We start from the raw sequence: 21,729 nt of genomic DNA on the forward strand, positions 1-21,729 counted from the left end.
TCGTTCTCCTTTCCCTTCTTTCTATTTCCCAACTTTTACTTTTTTGTTATATTTCTTCTTCTACTTCTTCTACTTCTTGCTTTTCTTTTTCTTCTCCTTCGCCCCTCTTCTTTACACTTAATCCATTCATTTATCTTCTTTTCTTTTATTTTCGTTCTAATCCTTCGTCTTCCTATTTCTCGATACGACTTCATGTTTCCTTTTATTCTTTCTCTTTTTATCTTCCTTGTCTTTCACTATCTTTAATCCTCTTACTCTTCCTCCTCTTCCTCTTCATCTTCTTCTTCTTCTTCTTCTTCTTCTTCTTCTTCTTCTTCTTCTTCCTCCTCCAGCGCCTTACTACCGCCACCTGTCTCTCTGTCGAACATTCCGCGCCACAATGTAGTTCCTTCCCCTTCACCATCGTTTTCATTTTCATTTCCCAGCCCCGTCTTTTGATCTTCTCTCTCTCTCTCTCTCTCTCTCTCTCACTTTGCCATTACGTGCTTGAAAAAGGCATCAGTTGAGGCGTCGATTCAGCATCTCCCTCGTTTGGTTTCGCTTATCTCTTCAAGATTTGAGAGGCGATTGACTGGTTCATCCGTCTGTCTATCTGTCTGTCTGTCAGGTGCGAGGGGGGTGGGATGTAAGTGGGGAGGGCGGGAGGGTGTGTGTATGTGTGTGTGTGTGTGTGTGTGTGTGTGTGTGTGTGTGTGTGTGTGTGTTTCTATAGTTTTGTCCCCGGTTTTTCTATTTCTCATTTTGTCTGTATTTTTGGTTTTCTTTGCCTCTCTGCTTGTATCCCTTACTCTGTCTGTCTCTCTATCTACCTGCCTGTCGACCTGATTTCCTGTTTACTCATTTGCCTGTCTACCTGTAAATTTCTCTGTACCTGCTTGTCTCTGTCTGAGTTTGCCTGTGTCTGTCTGTTTCTCTGTTTGGCTCTCTAAGTGTATGTATGTATGGATGGATGTGTGTATATATGGATGCGTGTATGTATATATGTATGTATGAATGTATGTATGTATGTCTCTGCTCTCTCTCTCTCTCTCTCTCTCTCTCTCTCCCATTACCAACACAAAGCTCCTCCTCTGCACACTCTGCCTGATGCCTCGGAGCCCACCAATCGCGGCCCGCCCGGCCACTCGGGGCATAGATTACTGCCGGAGCCCCGCTAAAATGAGCCAATATACAGTTCTACTCTCTCTCTCTCTCTCTCTCTCTCTCTCTCATCCATGCCTATCTACCTAACCCACTCTCTCCTTCCTTTCTTCTTCTAATTACCCTTTTTTTCTCTCCTTCACTTTCCTCTCTCACTCTTTTTTTTCATACCTGTTATATTTTCTTTGATGCCTTCTACTTTTCTTTCTTCTTTCCTTCCTTCCTTCTGTTCAGTGGCATTTCTCGATCTGTCTTTCTCTGTGTGCACCATTTCATTTGTTCTTTTTTATTACATTCCTTCTTTCTCTTTTTTTCCGCTTCCCTCTCCTTCTCTCCCTGTCTTTCCTCGTTTCCATTCTGGTTCGTGATTTTCCTCCCTCCATTCCTTGCTTTCTTCCTCCCTTCCCTTCTTTAACTATTTACTTCGTTTAAATGTTGATTCCTTCCTTCCTTCATTCATTTATACAATCACTCTTTTATTTCTCGCTCTCGTCTTTCTCCTCTTCCCTTCCTTCCTTTCTTTCTTTCTTCCCACTTTCTTTCCTTCGTTATTTCCTCTTCGTATCCATTTCGCTCACCCTTCTCGGCTTCCCGGTGTTTTCCATCCTGTCTCTTCCTCTCCCTTCACTCCTCTTTCTCGGTTTTTGTTTTCGCTCGGTTATTCTATCTCTTTTATTCTTTTATTCCTCACTTCCTTCCTTTCTTCCACACAATTCCATTCTCTCTCTCTCTCTCTCTCTCTCTCTCTCTCTCTCTCTCTCTCTTCTCTTCTCTCTTCTCTTCTCTTCTCTCTCAGTGGTATATAACGGAGACAAATTTGATGAGAGAAGGAGACGGATGACGAAGAGGAGGAAGAGGAAGAAGACGTGGAGAAGAAGGAGGAAGAGGACGACGAGGACGAGGAGGACGAGGACGAGAACGAGTACATGCAGGAAGAGAAGGAGAGTAAGAGAAGCGAAAAGTGAACAGAAGACGAAGGAAAGAAAAAGAATATACACGATGATGATTCAGATAAAAGAGGGGAAAAAAATAAGGTGAGGTAGCGAGCGTGTAGCAATGAACGACAGGCTAATGAATGTAATTACGGAGGAGGATGCGCTAATGATGTTAATAGCGACGGTACTGACAACGGAGGCGAAACAAATTGGGAAGAGAATGACAGAGGAGGAGGAGGAAGAGGAGGAAGAGGAGGAAGTGATGGTGGTGGTCGTATTGGAGGATGGAAGAGGAATCGATGGTGGATAAAAATAAAAATAAAAACTGAAAGTGACGAAGGAGGTGATGATAGGAGGTGATAGAGATGGTGTTGACGAGGGCAGAAGTAGACGGGAGAAGTGGTATTGGTGGTGGTGATGAAGGAGGTGGAGGAGGAGGAAGAAGAGGTCGTGGAATTAAGCCCAAGGTAAGGACACCTCTCTTTCGGCCACCTCTTTTGATCCTTTTTTGTGGGAGCAGCGAGTAGCGGGCTTTTTTTTTATTGTTTGCCTTTTTGTGCCTTTGAGCTGTCTCCTTTGTTGTAAAAAAAATAGTGGTAGTGACGGTGGAGGTGGAGGTGGTGGCGATAAGACTGACTCACATTTGTTCGGGGGTAGAGAAGGCGGGAGGAGGAGGGGAGGAGAGGGTGGGAGGAGAGAGGACAAATTTGACCCTCATTTTATGCATGACAATAAATTCAGTGTTTACAAAGATTTTCCTGTGCTCTCTTTCATGAAATGGGACGAAACGCTTACGGCCGGAGGAGGAGGAGGCGGAGGCGGAGGAGGAGGAGGAGGTTGACCAACAAAACAAAAACAAATAAAAATAGACACAGACATGCAAGCCGAGACAGACAAGATTAAAAAAAAAACCACAGTCAGGCCACAAACAGACACACACACAGACAGACAGACAGACAGGCAGACAAACTCCTAACCTTTACAAATTGGAAAACAAGGAAAGAAAAAGAAACGAGAAACGAGAAAATAACAAAACTCGGAATCTTCACGAAAAAATAAACGCGGAGGGAAACAGAAAAAGGGAGAAAGAAAACCAAAACAAAGACATTCTAGCAGACAGACAAACATTGAGGTGTATAGAAAAGGAAAGTTCATCGAGGCCCATAGAAAACTTCCTCTCTTTTTAACATTTTCAGGTCCTTTATACGTAGGTGGTGACATGAATACTGGGGAGGGGAAAAAGGGGGAAAAGGGGAGAGAAAAAGATATATGCAGTGGCAGGTAGGTGGGAAATATGATTGACTGCGACAATATATTTCCATCTTTCTCATCATGTAACTCTCTCTCTCTCTCTCTCTCTCTCTCTCTCTCTCTCTCTCTCTCTCTCTCTCTCTCTCTCTCTCTCTCTCTCTCTCTCTCTCTCTCTCTCTCTCTCTCTCTCTCTCTCTCTCTCTCTCTCTCTCTCTCTCTGCCTCTCTCTCTCTCTCTCTCTCTCTCTCTCTCTCTCTCTCTCTCTGCCTCTCTCTCTCTCTGCCTCTCTCTCTCTCTCTCTCTCTCTCTCTCTCTCTGCCTCTCTCTCTCTCTCTGCCTCTCTCTCTCTCTCTCTGCCTCTGTCTCTGCCTCTCTCTCTCCCTCTCTCTCTCTCTCTGCCTCTCTCTCTCTCTGCCTCTCTCTCTCTCTGCCTCTCTCTCTGCCTCTGCCTCTCTCTGTCTCTCTCTCAGTCTCTGTCTCTCTCTCAGTCTCTGTCTCTCTCTCAGTCTCTGTCTCTCTCTCAGTCTCTGTCTCTCTCTCAGTCTCTGTCTCTCTGTCTCAGTCTCTCTCTCTCAGTCTCTGTCTCTCTCTCAGTCTCTGTCTCTCTCAGTCTCCGTCTCTCTCTCTCAGTCTCTGTCTCTCTCAGTCTCCGTCTCTCTCTCTCAGTCTCCGTCTCTCTCTCAGTCTCCGTCTCTCTCTCAGTCTCTGTCTCTCTCTCAGTCTCTGTCTCTCTCAGTCTCTGTCTCTCTCTCAGTCTCTGTCTCTCTCTCAGTCTCAGTCTCTCTCTCAGTCTCAGTCTCTCTCTCTGTCTCAGTCTCTCTCTCAGTCTCCGTCTCTCTCTGTGTCTCTGTCTCTCTGTCCACAAACACATAAGGAAACAAACAAACAAACAAACAAACAAATACAAGCACAATCACACATGCACACAAACAATCAAAGGCACAAACATATAAACACACACCCACCAACACACACAAAACACACACACACACATACACACACGCGCGCACACACACATATGAATACACGCAAACACAAAGCCGTAGTGAACTGCATATGATCAAGCGTTATTGGTCAGCGGCGGAGACTGACAGCATGATCTATGAATATATCCATTTTTCAAACCCGCATTCCGTGTCGCTCGTCCTCCGGCTCCTCGCCATCCTTCATGCACGTCGATGTGTGCACTCAAATACTCGTGTAAACACCCTGAGTTTTCTGAAGCTTATTCGATGCGATACTATTAGTCTGATTATGTGCGATGGGAAAGGCGCGCACACACACACACAAACACTTTCCTCACTCGTCCCCTCTTCCCCTGCCTCTTCTCTCTCACCCACTTTCCTCTGCCTCCTCTCTCTCTCCCTTGCCTCCTCCTTCCTCCCTCACTCACTCCCTTCCGGTGCACCTCCCAGCAGGTAAGATGCCGACGGCAGAGCAAGAAGGAAAGGCCCAGAGAATTAATTTCCTCCACGTATTATAATAAGATAGGAAGACAGAGGCAGGGGAGGAGAGTGCAGGGTGTGTGTAAGGGAGTGAAGGGGAGATGAAAGAGAAGGAGAGCTTATGGAGAAGGTGTTTGGGTGAGGAAAGGATTGGAAGAAGATTAGAAAGGGGGGAAATAAGTAAGTATGGGGATGAGGAAACGGGGATAGAAAGGGAGGGGAAAGTGAGGTGTGTGTGCTGTGAGGAATGGAATAGGAAGGGGAAGAGAAGAGGAAGGAAGAGGGTATGAGGATGAAATTGGAATAGAATGGAAGGGAAGGAGGTGGGTACGTGGTGAGGAAGGGAATAGGAAGGGGAAGGGAAGAGGGAAGTGGGTACGGGAATGAGGACGTGTAATGGAAGAGAAGGGAAGAAACTGTGTGAGTGGGAGAGGAAGGGAGGCGAACAGGATATGTGAGAGGAAGAGGGAGGAAAGAGGAGAGGTTTAGTGAGTGGGAGAGGAAGGGAGATGAAGTATTACGTCCAGAGTGGAGAGGGAAATCTGTTCCTCTACTAAGAACTTCCTGGTGGCGCTTGGCTCTTCAGAAGGGGCGAGTGGGCGTGGGGAGTGGCTGCTAGGGCGCGCACACATACACACACACAAGACCAAGTAAAGCTGTCCTGAGTGTGCTGTGAACGCCCCAGAGGAAGGTTACCTATCCGGGCGAGGCATTCACCGCTCGCCACAAACGCTGCACGGACAACAGCCCAAGGACGTAAGTCACTGTCCATAGCAGTTACAGAACAATCGGCTGACAGGTTCCCCGAGCAGCACCTCTGGCGATGCTGCCGTCCACCGCACACAGCACCATGTTGACATCGCCCCCGACAGTTCAGAGATAACTTTCCTCAATGGAGATATCATGCGTTGCCACATACGCCCCGAGGGAAGTCTTAGTCTGGCAACGGAGGATGTGGCAACGGGGGAGGCTCTTGGGCACCCGGGAATGGCAGCAGCTTTCCGTGGGGGCGACAAACACAGACTCAGGAGTAACTACACGGCCCTAAAAGAACGCATAGCTTCGAGACAGCCCGCGGACCCTCGCACGCATCCTCTCAACTTTACAGCCGCCCCGACATACGAGCTGTTATCAAATGGATCCTTTCCCTCGTCGGCCACGAAGGAAACGAGAAGGCGGCTCAGGCTGCCACCAGGACTCTTTTATTATCGTCCGTCACGCCAGCGGCGATACTAAGAATGCAGCCGCTAGAACGAGGTAAGACAGGAATCGACACCTCACCGCCACCGCCCCCATTGGTCCTTCGACGCACGTTAGTAAAGGGGCGAGTGGGTGAACAGCGGGACAAAGTGTTATAGTCATCACACTCATACTCAAGAAAGCGTTGAGTCGGGGAGCGAGATAGATTAGATTACAACACATTATAATTCCGTTCCATAGATGAATACACAGATGAACGCAACACTATTCAGGTCACACAATATAACACACACACAAAAAAAACCTCCCCCTCCACACACACACTTCCACGCAAGCAATATCAGGCGAGGGTAGTGGAGCAGTGACCTCAAGACTCCACCCACCATCCCCCCACACCAGCCCTCAACTCCCCTTCGGCACGGCAGGCGGAGGTGGAGCAATGATGGAAAGTGGTATCGCGTCCCACACTCCAGCGGCGAGGCCCTCCACTCCTCCACTCCCTCTTCCACTTCGCCCTGACTCCCGACAAAGGATTGACTCGCGCGCCCGACACAGCGTTCCCTTTCGCGAAGATGGATACCTATACCTCCCCCCCCACCCCCCACCCCGATCCCTCCCCACACACCCCGGGTCACCTTCGAGGCCGCTAGTGTGTGTTTTGTGCGAGTCTGGGTCGTGTTACGTTTTTATTCTTTTTGCATTGTGTGTGTGGGTAAGGGAGGGGATGAGGGGTGAGGGTATTGTGGGAGGGAGTGGGGAGGAGGGGCGAGAGCAGAGTGTGGGAGTGTGGGAGTGTGTGTGTGCGTGTGTGTGTGTTTGATCCCCACAAAAAGTCCGAACAATGGAAGAACGAAAAGGTGCTCGGCTCCATATATATATACAAATGGCAGAGGTGTATACTGTGGAGAAACTCGGAAAGGTAAATAAACAGAAAAGATAAACACCTTCGGTAATCTACGGCGTTATTCTTCTTTGTCCGTTCACGACGATGAATAAATAACGAGGAAAAAAAGATAAAAGGAACAAAGAAAGACGGAAAAGAAAAATCACTTGCTAATACCCATAAAAGACAATGATAAAAAAGAGAGCATAAAGAAACACTCCTGGCTATACATAAAGGAAACAAAGAAATAAAGAAAATGAAGAGAGAGAGAGAGAGAGAGAGAGAGAGAGAGAGAGAGAGAGAGAGAGAGAGAGAGAGAGAGAGAGAGAGAGAGAGAGAGAGAGAGAGAGAGAGAGAGAGAGAGAGAGAGAGAGAGAGAGAGAGAGAGAGAGAGCAAAAAGAAACACTCCTGGCTATATACACGTAAAGAAAACAAATCAATAAAGAAGAATGAAGAGAGAAAAAGAACATAACCAAACATACATGAAAAGAGAATAAAGACATACAGAAAAAACATAACGGGAAAAAAACGACCCCATCCACGCATTCCGATTTATCTAGCCATCAATATCCTGGAAGCGGAACGGATTACAAGTTTATATATCTGTTTGCCTGTCTGTCTGTCTGGCCTGCGCTCCCCTAACGACTGGCAGCTATCGATCACGGGCGACAGACTACAAACCTCGCACAGACAACTTTTGCGGGTATATTTAACACTGAAGGAAGGAAGGAGGAGGAGGAGGAAAGAGCGAGAGCGAGAGGGAGCTGGAACAAGCAGAGTGATGGTCATGAAAGTTAAGAAACGGTGGATGGATAAAGGAGAGGCAGGAGGTAGGCAAGGAGGAAAGAAGGGAGGGATTGTGCGGAGCGAGGAGAGATGGAGGAGGCCGCAGGGAGATGTGTGGACAGACGGAAGAAGGGCGGGAGGGAAGGCAGACGGAGGAGTGATGTGTGGAGGTAAGGCAAGGCAGGGCAGGAGAGGAGGAAGGGCTGGAGGGAAGGCAGACGAAGGGACGATGTGTGGAGGTAAGGCAAGGCAGGGCAGGAGAGGAGGAAGGGCTGGAGGGAAGGCAGACGGATGGCGGAGCTTAAACGAAGACCAATAACCTGCGGGCGGACTTCGATCAGCAGTCACGGGAGGTCTTGGTGGGGCTGGTTTATGGGTGGCGGTGAGGAGACGCCCACACCCGACCCGACCCGCTGCAAATATTCAAACCTGTTCCCTCTCTCTGGCTGTCTGGGTGTGACTGAGTGACTGAATGACTGACAGGATGTATGGAGGGATAACGAGATGACTGAACAATTGACTCATGACTGACTGACTGACTGACTGACCGACTGAATGAATTAATTAATTAATGAATAGGTAATTCACTTATTGACTTCCTAAAAGAATGAACGAATGAATGAAAAGCCAACTGACTGACTGGATGGATAACTGACTGATTGATTGACTGACTGACTGACTGAATGAATGAATGAATGAATGAATGAATAGGTAATTGACTGAATCACTGAAAAAAAACAGTTAAATAAAAGCTAACTGGTTGACTTATTGCCCGAATGAAAGAACGACTGGCTAACTGATTGAAAAAGTGAATAATTAACTAACTGACTGACTAACTGTATGAATGGATGATATAATAAGTGACTAGCTGCCTCTCTCTCAATCAATATAACAGTGGGAACAAAGCTTTTACATCACCCACTAGCTACATCGTTCTTTACTGGCCAATCGCAGCAAGAGAACGAAAACTGACAAAAAAAAATCCTAACCTTGAAACCCTGAAATGTATCGGAAAGTAAAAATTAAGAGATCGGGTAATCAACACCTCAAAGATTTTAATGATGACTAAGCAACCCAGATACACCATTTGAGGAAACACCGAGATCATTTCAATCCGGAGTCATTCTCTAAAACAAAGAAGGGAACGTTAGCTTTGAGTAATAAGCCGGTGTGTCTCATTAACCTGTGCCGGGAAGAGGTTAGGGGAGCGTGGTATTCGAACGCCCACGCTGAGGAAGGTAAAGCGAGGCGGAAAGGGAAGATGGAAGGAGAAGGAAGGGTGGTGATGGTGGCGGTGTTAGTGACGGTTGATGTGTTAACCTTATGCATCAGTGCCTTGCTCGGTTCATATACTCTTCACTCTGCCAAGAATCGTTTGTGGTGGGTGAGTGACAAACAAGAGAGTGACACGTGGGAAAAAGTTGAAGGGATATTTGCTAATTAGACCTTTACTCTTTTACTCTCTATATCTCTCTCAACGAAAAAAATCAATAAAACATTCACAAACAATTCAAACACACACACACACACACACACACACACACACACACACACACACACACACACACACGCTAGTCTAAAGCTTTTACAATATTGATTTGGCTCGATAATATTCAAACTTTTGTGCCCACGCCGGCTATAATATCCCGAATGTTTTGTTGTCCAATTCAACAAATTAATTCATCCAACAACGAGTAACACAAAGAGCAAATGATTACGTGACAGCGGGAGAAACAAAAGGTAAGGGGGGTGGGGAGAGAGGGGGAAGAAAAGGTATAGGATGGGAGGAGGGATGGGAGGGAGAGAAAGGGAGTGTTGACTGTTGATGGCGCTGCGGGGTACTGAGATTGACGAGAGTTGATAGGGCGATGATTTGCTATGACCACTAATGCAAACAGTCCCCCCTCCCCCCCTCTTCCCTCCCTTTCAGCCTTATCCCCCTCCCCCTCTCCTCTGTTCCCACTCATTTGATGTATTTTAGTCTTGAATGAAGGTCAGTGGAGATTAGTTCACGCCACGTGGGTACTGCTGTAAGCTTTATCCCTGGCCTTGTGCTGCCTACGTTAAAGACTAAGCGGACAGAAGTTATATGAATAAGAGGATGATAGAACGGTGGGGGCTCTGGAATTCCTACTCAAACAAAACTAGTTCATCACTGTAATCCGTAAAACAAATAGCCCTTTCTGAACACGATGCCCTTTTTTTTCTTAGGTGATGTTAATGTAAAGTTAGTTGTCAGTTGTTTAAAACGCTTCGGCTTACAAAAACACCAATCATTTACTGGCAACATTATTATAAGTAAAGTTTTGCATGTAATTATGAGAAGTAATAATTGTTCCAAATGTTCCTATTGTTTATTCCACCTGACCATGAACATTTGTAGAAATTATGATCATTCCACACAGATAACGCTCATTATTTGTCTTTCTGCTCTGACTGATTTGAGCGGAGGACTTTGAGGGAAGCAGCGAAGTTCCACCACTACAACCCAACCTCAACCATGACTCGACCCTCAGCCGCTGGCGTCACTGGCTTCACGACAGCAACATTATCCACGACACATTAACGACCACAACGTATAGGCAAACAAGTACCTTGACGCCACCAATCAATGCACAGTGTTAGTGTAGTAGGAAGTATCCGAATGTATTTGGTCGAGTTCAAAAGAAAAACTTAAAAATCGTAATGGTCTGGGGAATGCCAAATGTCACGCGTAAATAAATAAACACGGAACTATGCACGCGACCACGGAAATGTCAGAACGCCATATGTACGTTCAACGCACTTCCTAAAGGACATTCTCTTCACGCTAAGTTAACATTTGACGTTGGGAGTATCACAAGGCCTTCTTCATAAATTGACTTAACCCGTCCACCTAATGAACATGTCTAGTGTGGAGCAAGCCAAGATATAAACCATATTTCAATCCCTTCATCTCCATAAACATTCACTAACACTCAAACGAAAGCCGTCCAGCATAACGCGACGAACCGGTTAATTCCCTCGCGAACTGACGGGAAGAGAGAGCGCATTTTCCCCCGGTTCAAAGCAGCCTCCAAAGATATGTAATCGAATGCTTCAAAATATGCGAAGAATTTATTAATACTGACGCCGGTGAATAATTCTCGACTCAAACTGATTTTCGAGCTAAATGTTACGAGTTGATGGCGAGATGGCGATGGGTTTGGGATGTTGCGTAGTATAATATTCTAACCCATAAATATTCACTTGAACGGAAAGAAGGGGAGTTTTTCAGCCACAAAAGTACAGTTGATGAGGTGAATTTTAATACATCTGACATTTCCATTTAGAAGCACCCAGATAAAAGCAGGGAAAGTTACAAGAATTTTTCCTTTACAGTTTTTCCCTCTCCCTCTCCCTCTCTCTCTCTCTCTCTCTCTCTCTCTCTCTCTCTCTCAAAACAAAAGGTCGAAAGGCAGCTGGGAGGAGAAAGAGAGGCTGGGGTAAACATAATCAGCTGCCGGAGGGACTCGAGACAAGCCAATACACACACACACACACACACACACACACACACACACACACACACACACACACACACACACTGAGGTAGCCAGAGCCGTGAGTGGAGTGGAGGTGCGACGCTTTTACTTCAGTTCGCTATGAAGACAGAAATATCACGCGAGTAACTCCTATAAAATACAAGAAGCCGTCATCTCTCTCTCTCTCTCTCTCTCTCTCTCTCTCTCTCTCTCCCCCGCCACCCACTTCCCTCCTAGTGTGGTAGAGTCCGCAGGTTTCAGGTCACCCCAACACTGGACTTACAGCCTCCCATCCATCCTGCTGCCCGATGGAGACATTCAGAGGGGAGCGACAAGACGGACTGGAGTGTGCGGGGGAGGGGAAGGTTAGGGGGTGGGGTGCGGGCTGGAGGTTAGAGACATAAGACTGGAGGATGGCGGATAAGGTATAGGGGAGGGGGGCAATGAACTGCTGAGGACGATAACCCACTAAGCAAAGAAACAAGTGAAGGAAATTGAACAGCTCGAGGCATTAAAGGAAGTTCTCGAGGCACTGGGAGGGATGGAGACATACAGATTATGGCTTTAATCAGTGACTGTTAGGAAAAATAGACTGCAATGAAGCTTATGATGCATCTGAAAGAAGTCATGAGATGATGCGAGGGACTGTGAGCGTGAGGAAAAGCAACCACAGAATGGAATGCAGATCTTGGAAGGTGAGGCTGGAAACGGATGGAGGCCCCGGGGGATCTGGAGACACTGAGATATTGCGGTCTTACGGTTATTCCTCGGCCCCCCCTGTAGCACCTCGCAGCGCCACAGTATCTGCTACACGTTGCCAATACAGTGCACCCATTCCCCCACACAGAGACAATATTCTTTGCCATCCCGAAGTCTGAGATCTAAATAGTCTAATGATTTGTTTATTTTCCCACTCTAGTAATAATAATAATAATAATAATAGTCTTAATAAAAACTCTACTTTAGTAATTATAACTCTAGTAATGAAAACAATAATAATGATTCATATGTGGTAAGGAAGACGCAATTTACTGATCGTATTTTAAAACCCGTTCACAGAAATAATAAACTGAATTGTGTAAAACGGGAAACACAACACTGCAAGACATACTCCCGGAATTACAGTGTAGCTTATTTTCTTCCCGCCCAGCCTGGAGTATGGCAGGAAAACAGGGCGGGAGTGAGTGGGTGGCGCGCAATAATACGATGTCATGTAGTGTTTGTATAGGCCACGTCATACAGGCCATGATCCGTGTGTGTGTGGGGGGGGGGGGTTGGGGGAGGAAAGGTAAGTAGGGGGGGGTGGAGGGGAGGAAGGTGTGTATGTGTGTGTGTGTGAGTGTGTGTGTGTGTGTTTAGAGGCATGTATATATACCAGAGTGACGTGTGTGCACAGGGCGTGGCGTCGTCGCAGGCCCCGTCAATAAACCTTTACCGCCCCAACAATCCATCACAGTGACTCGTGGTGACCAGGATTACAAGCCACTAAAATAAACTATGACACTACGCGCTCACTGATTACGTCACGGGCTAACACACGGGGTCTTACCGGCGTAGTCTGACGACAGTACCGAAAACACATTTCCTTTCGGAGGTAATGAAATGTAACCATTAATGAAAAAATTGCATGTCACCGGTGAAAAATTAGTATTTGGGTTCGCACACACCAATATCGAGTGTGCCATATTTCAGCTTGTCGTGAAGAATGTGCGTGCGCGGCGCTGACACATTAGAGGAGAGAAGAATGGCACACACACACACACACACACACACACACACACACACACACACACACACACACACACAGATGGCACCAACACGTGACGAGCCATCTTTCATAGGGTTAGTTTTGCGAGTCAAGATGAAATTCGAAAAGTGACATTAAAAAGTAAAATTATAGAGATTTATAGATATAGATTTTTTTTTTTTTTTACAGCAATGGAGACACACAGAGGCAAGAAAAATATAAAAAATAAATAAAACCCTCTACAGCGCTCTTGCTAAAAAGATGATCGTGGGAGAATTCTACGGAGGTGGTCACATTTGGTTAGAGGTGTCTTAATACTTCTCTCTAGAATTAGACAGATAGATATATAGATAGATACAGAGATTGATAAGGATTATGCTGTTTGATAAAATGGTGAAAAAAAGGAAAAAGAAAAATGCATATAATGATGATGTTACTACTATTACTACTACTACTACTACTACTACTACTACTAATAATAATAATAATAATAATAATAATAATAATAATAATAATAATAATAATAATAATAATAATAATAATAATAACGCTACAATCAACCTTGGTCATGCGTGCGATACGAGTATGTGCACAAAATTAGCCCCACTCCGGACCGGCTATAACACGCGCTGGGTGAACCATTTTCCTCTAACATCCAGCACAGCAGCGGCGACCACCTGTCCTGTACCCGTGCTGCCTGAGGCCTACCACCCCCATCCCCCTCCCTCACTTCGGAAACCATAACAAGGGTGAAAACGTATTAAGTCTTAGGAAGGGAGATGATACTTTGGTTGGCTTATACTTCAATACAGGCCCATGGAGGTATACCTAAGATTGACCGAAAAACATGATATGAAACGAAGGCATACAGAGACAGACAGACAAACAAATAGATAGACATACAGACAAAGAGACGCTCCGACTCAAGCACCAGTTATCGGGCTGCCTCATACCGTTCCGTTTCCTCCCTTAGATGTGTTCATTACGGAGAAACAGACGTTCGCACACTCAGCCCGCATGTCGAGGTGGTGCTGCGGCGGTGTTGAATGTAATGGTAGTGGTGGTGGTGGTGGTGTGATGGTGGTGGTGGTGTCAATGTGTTGGTGATTACGGCAAGATTTCCCAGCGGCGGAAGGAACACGACAATCACGGTGCTGGGAGCCGACCTAGGGGAGCACGGGTAGTTTTAATCATCCGGACAGTCAACCGCTGACTTCCTGACGGCCCTGACTCACTGTGCACACTTTCGGCGTAGAGAGATCGTCTTACGAGCGGCGGACACCACGCGAGGGTCAGTATGCCCGCCAGACCTTGAGAGGCGATAATAACGGAACATCACCACTCCTCTACAAACCTTCCCTCGCATCCAGACTTCCCCCATACACACAAACACACAAAGGCACACACATACCTTGACATGACTTCATCCAAACACGTCGAACAAGCAGCGTTTCTTCATCACAAAAGAAAACATCCATTTTCCCCTGTAAAAAAAATAAAAAGGTGCATTAAAACATGATGATCAGTAACATGTTGAAACTCGTGTCATGGCTCTTCGGATTCAGTGCTAAAATACCTCACTGCAAACTCACGTGTTTTTTAATCCCCCTGGCGGGTCAAGCTTTAAAGTTTGAGTAGTTTGGAATGTTGGGGTTCGTGGCTGACGGTCTGAGTAGTAGAATATCGGCAGACTGAGCAAAAGACGAATGAATTAATGAATACCGCCGTGTAAATTCTGCTTCACCAGGGTTCAACATCTAAGTACATCTAAGTAGAAAAAACAAGGCGCCGTGCTGGCCAGCGTGTCACGTGACTAAGTAACTACTTAAATATGTGATAGCTACATATGATTCCGCAGGTGTTGTTTTTCTTATAAACTATCAACGACATTATATTCATGTCACTATTATGATATCTCTCATATTTTGCTGAATAAGACCAGTAACACCTCCATAATGATAAAAAGAAACGTTTGTTCGAACTCTACTAAAATAGATATGAAGCGAAGGTAAGTAATCTTAAGTTCAGGGAGGAACAAACCACTTCACCATAACGATTAGACTCTTTGTCCTTTCTTTTCCTCTAAAATATGTATGGGAGGAACAAAACACTTCACCTTAACGATTAGACTCTTTGTCCTTTCTTTTCCTCTAAAATATGTATGAGAAGAACAAAACACTTCACCATAACGATTAGACTCTTTGTCCTTTCTTTTCCTCTAAAATATGTATGAGAAGAACAAAACACTTCACCATAACGATTAGACTCTTTGTCCTGTCCTGTCCTCTATAATATGTATGGAGGGTATTAATAAGGAAAGGTAAACGCTGATAAGCTAGAGGAAGGACAAAGGCAGGGTACACGAAGCCCACAAGAGCCACACACCACCGCCACGGCCACAGCAGGGGTCAGTGGCCGCCCCTCCCTACACAGCGACACAGCACATGCACACCCCGTCAAAGCTATTATTTTCCGAACATTCTGAGAAACGTTCGAAGGCACAATAGAATAATAAAAACTACTAACAGATACTTCACTGCCGCACTTAAGTTGAATAAAACCAGACAGCCAACAAGAGCAATGAAAGAGAAATAGAATCACACCAAAATCCATTCCACGATAATGTTTGATGCGGGAAATTTGTCACGTGATACAAATGAACACGGTGACTGTAATAAAATGAGTAGTATGACAAATGTTGCCTCACACCCAATAGCATTCACAGCACCCGAGGCTCAGGCCACCTTAATGTAACTTCTAATCCGTCTCCTCAAAAGAAAAAAAGACCCACAGTCTCCGCTGAATTAACCTTCGCGAGATCCATCCTTTATATTCAACCTCAGATACGACTGCCTCCCCTGCTTCCCTCTCCTCGTTGTCGTGCTTCGTCGTGCTTCTCTTCCTCGTCGCCAGCACAACGTCAACCATCACCAGCAAGTGTTACAAGTATTCATCCTCCCCCTCACCACAGGGTCCACCACCTCCTTCCCTCGCCACGCCTTTAACACGTCGCACTCGTAGCTCTGCATTATCGCACCCTAACGAGGATTAATGTCAGGCTGTGTTTATTTAAGTTATGCATCGCAGGAACACTTCATCATGCGACTCCACTGCCCTTGTACCCCGCGCCACATCGTTAATCACGGCTCTCTCCATCATTCTTCATCCCTTGCTACTCAGTTACAGCAGGCGCCAGGATGTGCTAAGAGTGTGACGTGATAAAGACTTTTCTGTATGTTGACACGTGACCTCTTCCCCCCCCCCCCCCACACACACACAAGCACACACACATAAACATTTGTGAATTATGATTCATCACTGTGGAATTACCGTGACACGCTATACTTTTACATTACGATCTGTAATACACTCTCGACTCACCCGGTTTCATTGTTAGTGCATTAGCGTAACGAAACGATGATTTAATCTGTCATATGGCCAGCTGAGCGCTGCCTCAAAGAGATTCCATCACACTGAATGTAAATACGAACACTCCATAAAATGTATTGGTGAAAGCATTTCCGCCGACAAAAGGCCGCATCGAAGGCCGCCGTCACTTGTTTCAAAACGAAATGCGGACATGAACACATTTGTTCCCCCGCACTTTCCTGCCCAATGAACTCACACCGCAGAGAACAGCATGAACACACGAAAAGTTGTTTACTATGCAGATGTATACAATGAAGTGGGCGATGAAAAGTGTGTGTGTGTGTGTGTGTGTGTGTGTGTGTGTGTGTGTGTGTGTGTGTGTGTGTGTGTGTGTGTGTGTGTGTGTGTGTGTGTGTGTGTGTGTGTGTGTGTGTGTGTGTGTGTGTGTGTGTGTGTGTGTGTGTGAGAGAGAGAGAGAGAGAGAGAGAGAGAGAGAGAGAGAGCTCTTGATATAACAATCAGCTTTTTAAAGCAAATTGCTATATTTAAATGAGTACTGTAATTAGTTTTAATCCTTAGCAAAATGGTCATTTCGAGGTAAATTATTTACAGTATGCAAACAAACACGTGCGCCCACACACACACACACACACACACACACACACACACACTAACCCCTCCAAAAAAGAACATATCTAAATCTCCCCGCAGGACATTTTTTTTTTTTTTTTCATCATGTGCATCTCCCATTATCGCGAATCTCCTCTGAGATATCCTCCGTCCATTACGCCTTCCCACCTCCCTCAGGATGCACAATATCACATACATTCCGACTCACAAAATACCCGGAAAAAAAAGGACGCTCTAGTCTGCATAAATCTGCGGGTTATGTTTGCAGTATTTCATTTTCTAAATATATAACGGATGATATACGATATATGAATTATATGAGAGAGAGAGAGAGAGAGAGAGAGAGAGAGAGAGAGAATATGAATGGTACTAGCACTCTTGTTGTCATTCTGCACCTCCATTTTGCACAGCCACCTCACTCCTCTCGCAGCGCGGCCGACTGTTCTTGGCGGTGAAAACAGAAATGGTCGGCCAGGAATTAATGTTTGAGCGAGGCATGCGTCAGTCACGTCCGCCTCACTCGACAGGGGGGGAGAATTTTGTCCATGGGGCGAGGCGGGAAGTAGTGTGCCTGTTCGGTTGATGGATACGAGCTCAGAATCCCTTCCATGTTTCCTTTTGTTTTATTTTGTATTTCTTTTTAGAGACTCGAGTTTGATATCAAGTTCCAGAGAGCCAGTCAGCGATCTTGGTATGGAGAAGAGGTTTTCGGGAGGGGTTGGAAGGGGGGGGGAGGGGGAGGAATGCTCGTCTTTAACCTCCTTTCTTAAAGTAATACCTGAAACCCAATGCTTCAGACAGACTCACTCTCTCTCTCTCTCTCTCTCTCTCTCTCTCTCTCTCTCTCTCTCTCTCTCTCTCTCTCTCTCTCTCTCTCTCTCTCTCTCTCGGCGAGGTGTCAGGATGTTGTTACGGTCCCTCGTGGTGTGTTCGCTTCTACTGGCAGAAAAGTATCTCATGTTAGAGCACCTGCCGCCCCTCCTGGACTGACGGGGCTGTCGGCGAGACGGGGCGAGGCGTGGAGCAGTGACACGCCCCTTCCAACGGCGATGACAACACTGACACCACCACTTTTACCCTGATGGCCTGTCTACGCCCCCGTCTTCTTTAAAACTTCAAGTCTATATAGGTGCAATATTCTCCTTTCCCGGTAACATGGATGCTGCCTCTGTGCTGCACTTGCATGGGAAGAAAATACAGGCATACCGAAGCCTTTCACCACCCTCACATCTCTCAGCTTCCCACCACTGTCACATCTCTCAGCCTCCCACCACCCTCACATCTCTCAGCTTCCCACCACTGTTACATCTCTCAGCCTCCCACCACCCTCACATCTCTCAGCTTCCCACCACTGTTACATCTCTCAGCCTCCCACCACCCTCACATCTCTCAGCCTCCCACCATTGCTATATCCCTCAGCCTCCACCACTGTTACATCCCTCAGCCTCCACCACTGTTACATCCCTCAGCCTGCCGCCACTGCAACACAAATCAATGTAGCGTTGCACAATTCGCCAGGTTTACAGCACAAATCATACCGCCCCGACAATTACTCCCAACAGTATACGTTAGTGTCACATGTAATAGAAAAGTCCATAAGTTCAAACACTGGTTTCAATTTGGTTATACATTTACCTCCCCTGCATAGGGAAACATGGCAACTATATTTTCCACATGTAAATTGATTATCATTACTGTTTGACGCCCTCATCGCAGCCCCCGGCCCACACGCTGACCATTACAGACATGACTCTGCACCGATCAATAATATCTGACGAATCACCTCGAGTGCGGACCAAAACAACATTCCTGTCTGACCTTTAAAATGTCCGCAATAAAATTTATGATAATACATGCCAAACATACCTGAGGGAGGATTACCATTTTTTATTCAATCTACATCAGATTCTACCGACAGACGTTTCACACCACGCATTGCTGGAGAACCGCCGCTCCCTGCCGCCAGCCGTGACACCCTTCTACAGACCGAAGCAAACTCATGGCTTTCCCAACTAACAATTAATGACAACAGTAATCACCAGCAACCCATTTCCGGCATCAGCAGGGTGACTGCTGAGCCTTGAAAAGAGGGAAGGCATTTGTATTTGCAGTCAGAGAGGGAGCGTCGCCTAATGATGCGGGTGAACCTTTTAAACATCATTCAGGCACCGTCTCGCAAACCCTGACACTGGCGATGACCGTAACACCGTCACTGACTCTACAAGGTGACAAGTAGTTTGTTTAGTAAAGGTCCAAAGTTCAACATTATATATCTTCTGTAAGGTAGTTTCTTTATTCTGTGGTCGGCCCTAGCCTGTTATGGTGCAGGCAAGTGTTTACAGTGGCACCACCTCGATTGGCCCGTAGTGTTCCGCGGAACTCATCTCTAATCCTCTTTTTAGATAGAACCTAGGGTCCAGATTGACAGATGGCCTTCAGGACAGCATGTGAGTAGTCTTTGGCCACACGGTAATGACTGAAAAATTATCAGCTTATTCGTCGTGGCTGGCGGGACGCGAACCTGCGCCCTGCTGGACGTCTCGCCCGCACGCTGACCACTCGGCCACCGCCTCCCCCATGACCTCTGTTGGATGATTTCTCCATGGCCAGATCCTGACCCGACATTGCGATTTAGCCACATAAATGAAAACAATGCCAGAGCATCACCACCTCGCATGGTCACCCCGCCTGCTGGTCTGTAAGCGTCAATATTTTTACTCTTCTGTTGTGCAATCAGTTAAGAGGAAACATTAGTCAATACCTCACCTCTGAACACAAACTTTAAATATACGTTTTGTCAAGTTTTTAATTAAAGGGCCCGGGCGGCAGGAGAGCACAATGACGTGAACATCAGCCTTTCAGTGGTGCTTATTAAAACGTGTAACGAGGCGATTACCGGAAAGCTTCTGATGAGGCACGCACAGACACCGCCGAGTGCATGTATTAACCTGGCGGGAATAGACGGCGGCCCCATGAATAATGCAGGACACATAATTAGGCCGTCAGACACATACACGTACATGCGGGCGGGCATACATACACATTCGTACGTATACACCTACACATGCCCGACAGACGGTTAAATAGAGAGACGACAGACAAACCGCCAGATATAAGCATGCAGACGTTCAAAGGCAGACAGACTGACAGACCAAAGTGAACACACACACACACACACACACACACACACACTTCCATCCTGCCCTCCAGCTACATCATCCGTGAATCCCAGTCACGTTACCTCAACTGCAACAAGGATCATTTACCCTTACATTTTCCTATCCTCTTCCTCCTCTTAAATATGCACGTGTGCCCTCAAACCTCCCTCTTGTCTTCCGCATTCAGCCGCTTTCCTTCTTTTGTGCTTTTTTTTTCTTTACTTTTCGTTCCTATTGTCCCAAGCGTCTTAATTTCCTTTCCTCTTATGCTTCAATGTAACTCCTCCCTGCCCCTTGCCTTCTACCGTTTCTAAATGTATTTTTTTTCCTATAGTTTTCGTTCCTTTTGCCCCAAACGCCCTAGTTTCCTTTTCTCTTATGCTTCAATGTAGCCCCCGCTTGCCCCTTGCCTTCCGTCTTTCCCTACGAGTCGCCTTCCTTCCTTTGAACCTGCCCTCGTCTAAGGTCCCCTTTCGCCACATAAGAGGTCCTTTGCTCCGCCTCATTGTTGTCCGCTGAGCCCCGACAACAAAAAGCCGCTGTGAGCGGAGGTCTCTCACAGTCCATAATATAAAAAGCTCTTTCTTATCAACTTCACGGGCAAAATATCTTTCGCGTATTTCTTTGTATGTCCCGGCTAATTACATCATACTGAAAGCAGATCAGGCTGAAAAAATACGGCTTTGAAAAATGTTTATGAGGCAAGGACTAATATGACAGTAAAATTGCACAGGTCTTACAGATGACGTCAGCCACTGCTTCATTACCACAATCTAGTTTTGGCCAGTCTAGGATGATGACCATGAGGAGGCGACGTAGGCGTGCCAAAGGAGCATATTCTCACATAATTGACTAGACTCTCGTAAGACTTTGGGGATTTCCCATGGGTAGTTTTATGACTCTTCTGGTAGTTTGACCTTTCTTTTATACCCCGAACTTGAAAAAACACTTCTTTTCGACCTTTGGAATAATAGCAGGTATGAGAGACACCCAAGCTTGACTAGACTTTCGAAGGAGTTTTGGGATTTTCCAGGGGTGGTTTTATGACCCTTCCGGTAGTCTTCTTCTTTTATACCATGAAATTAAAAAAAAGCATTCATTAGAAACAGTGATCTCCTTTTCGGCCTTTGGAAGTAGTTGATGCAAGAGGCACATAAGTACACATAATTGACTATAGACTTTCGTAAGAGTTTAAGAATTTTCCAGGGGTAGTTTTATGACCCTTCTGGTAGTCTTTTTCTTTTATACCATTAACCCGACTGATCTCCTTTTCGGCCTTTGGGACTAGATGTGAGAGGCGGAGGCATCTGAGAACACCAACCAAGGCTTTTAACCCGGTAGCTGCTGCGGGGATCATGTTTCTTAAAGGCCCCTCCAAGCGAGAAAAATGAGAAAAATCATCACTCACGCAAACCATTTCGTAATATATATCAACGCTTTAGTGATCAGTTTATGCATCATCTATTTTGGGGGGTTTATATCATTGCAAAAATGTGGCCCGTCGCTGGTACACGGTAAAGCGACAAATTTGGCCCGTCGCTGCTACTGGGTTAACAGAGGTAGCACGTGATCCATGCCAAGCCCTGAGTCGATAAGCCCCGCCATACACTGTGCACTGAGCCTTTGAACAGCACACCCTACACACTCTTTGTATACACCAGGCGAGTTCCCAGACGCTGGT

General features: G+C 46.1%; 1 long non-coding RNA gene across 1 annotated transcript in view; it reads right to left on the minus strand.

Moving 5' to 3' along the window:
• Positions 1 to 21,729, minus strand: part of LOC127002255 (uncharacterized) — a 342,113-nt gene that overhangs the window by 180,402 nt on the left and 139,982 nt on the right. Inside the window, exon 4 of the long non-coding RNA XR_007755928.1 lies at positions 14,303 to 14,375. This is a non-coding gene — a long non-coding RNA (uncharacterized LOC127002255). The remainder of the gene's footprint in view (positions 1 to 14,302; positions 14,376 to 21,729) is intronic.

The sequence above is a fragment of the Eriocheir sinensis genome, chromosome 2, assembly GCF_024679095.1.
Source record: "Eriocheir sinensis breed Jianghai 21 chromosome 2, ASM2467909v1, whole genome shotgun sequence".
Taxonomy (NCBI): Eukaryota; Metazoa; Arthropoda; class Malacostraca; order Decapoda; family Varunidae; genus Eriocheir; species Eriocheir sinensis.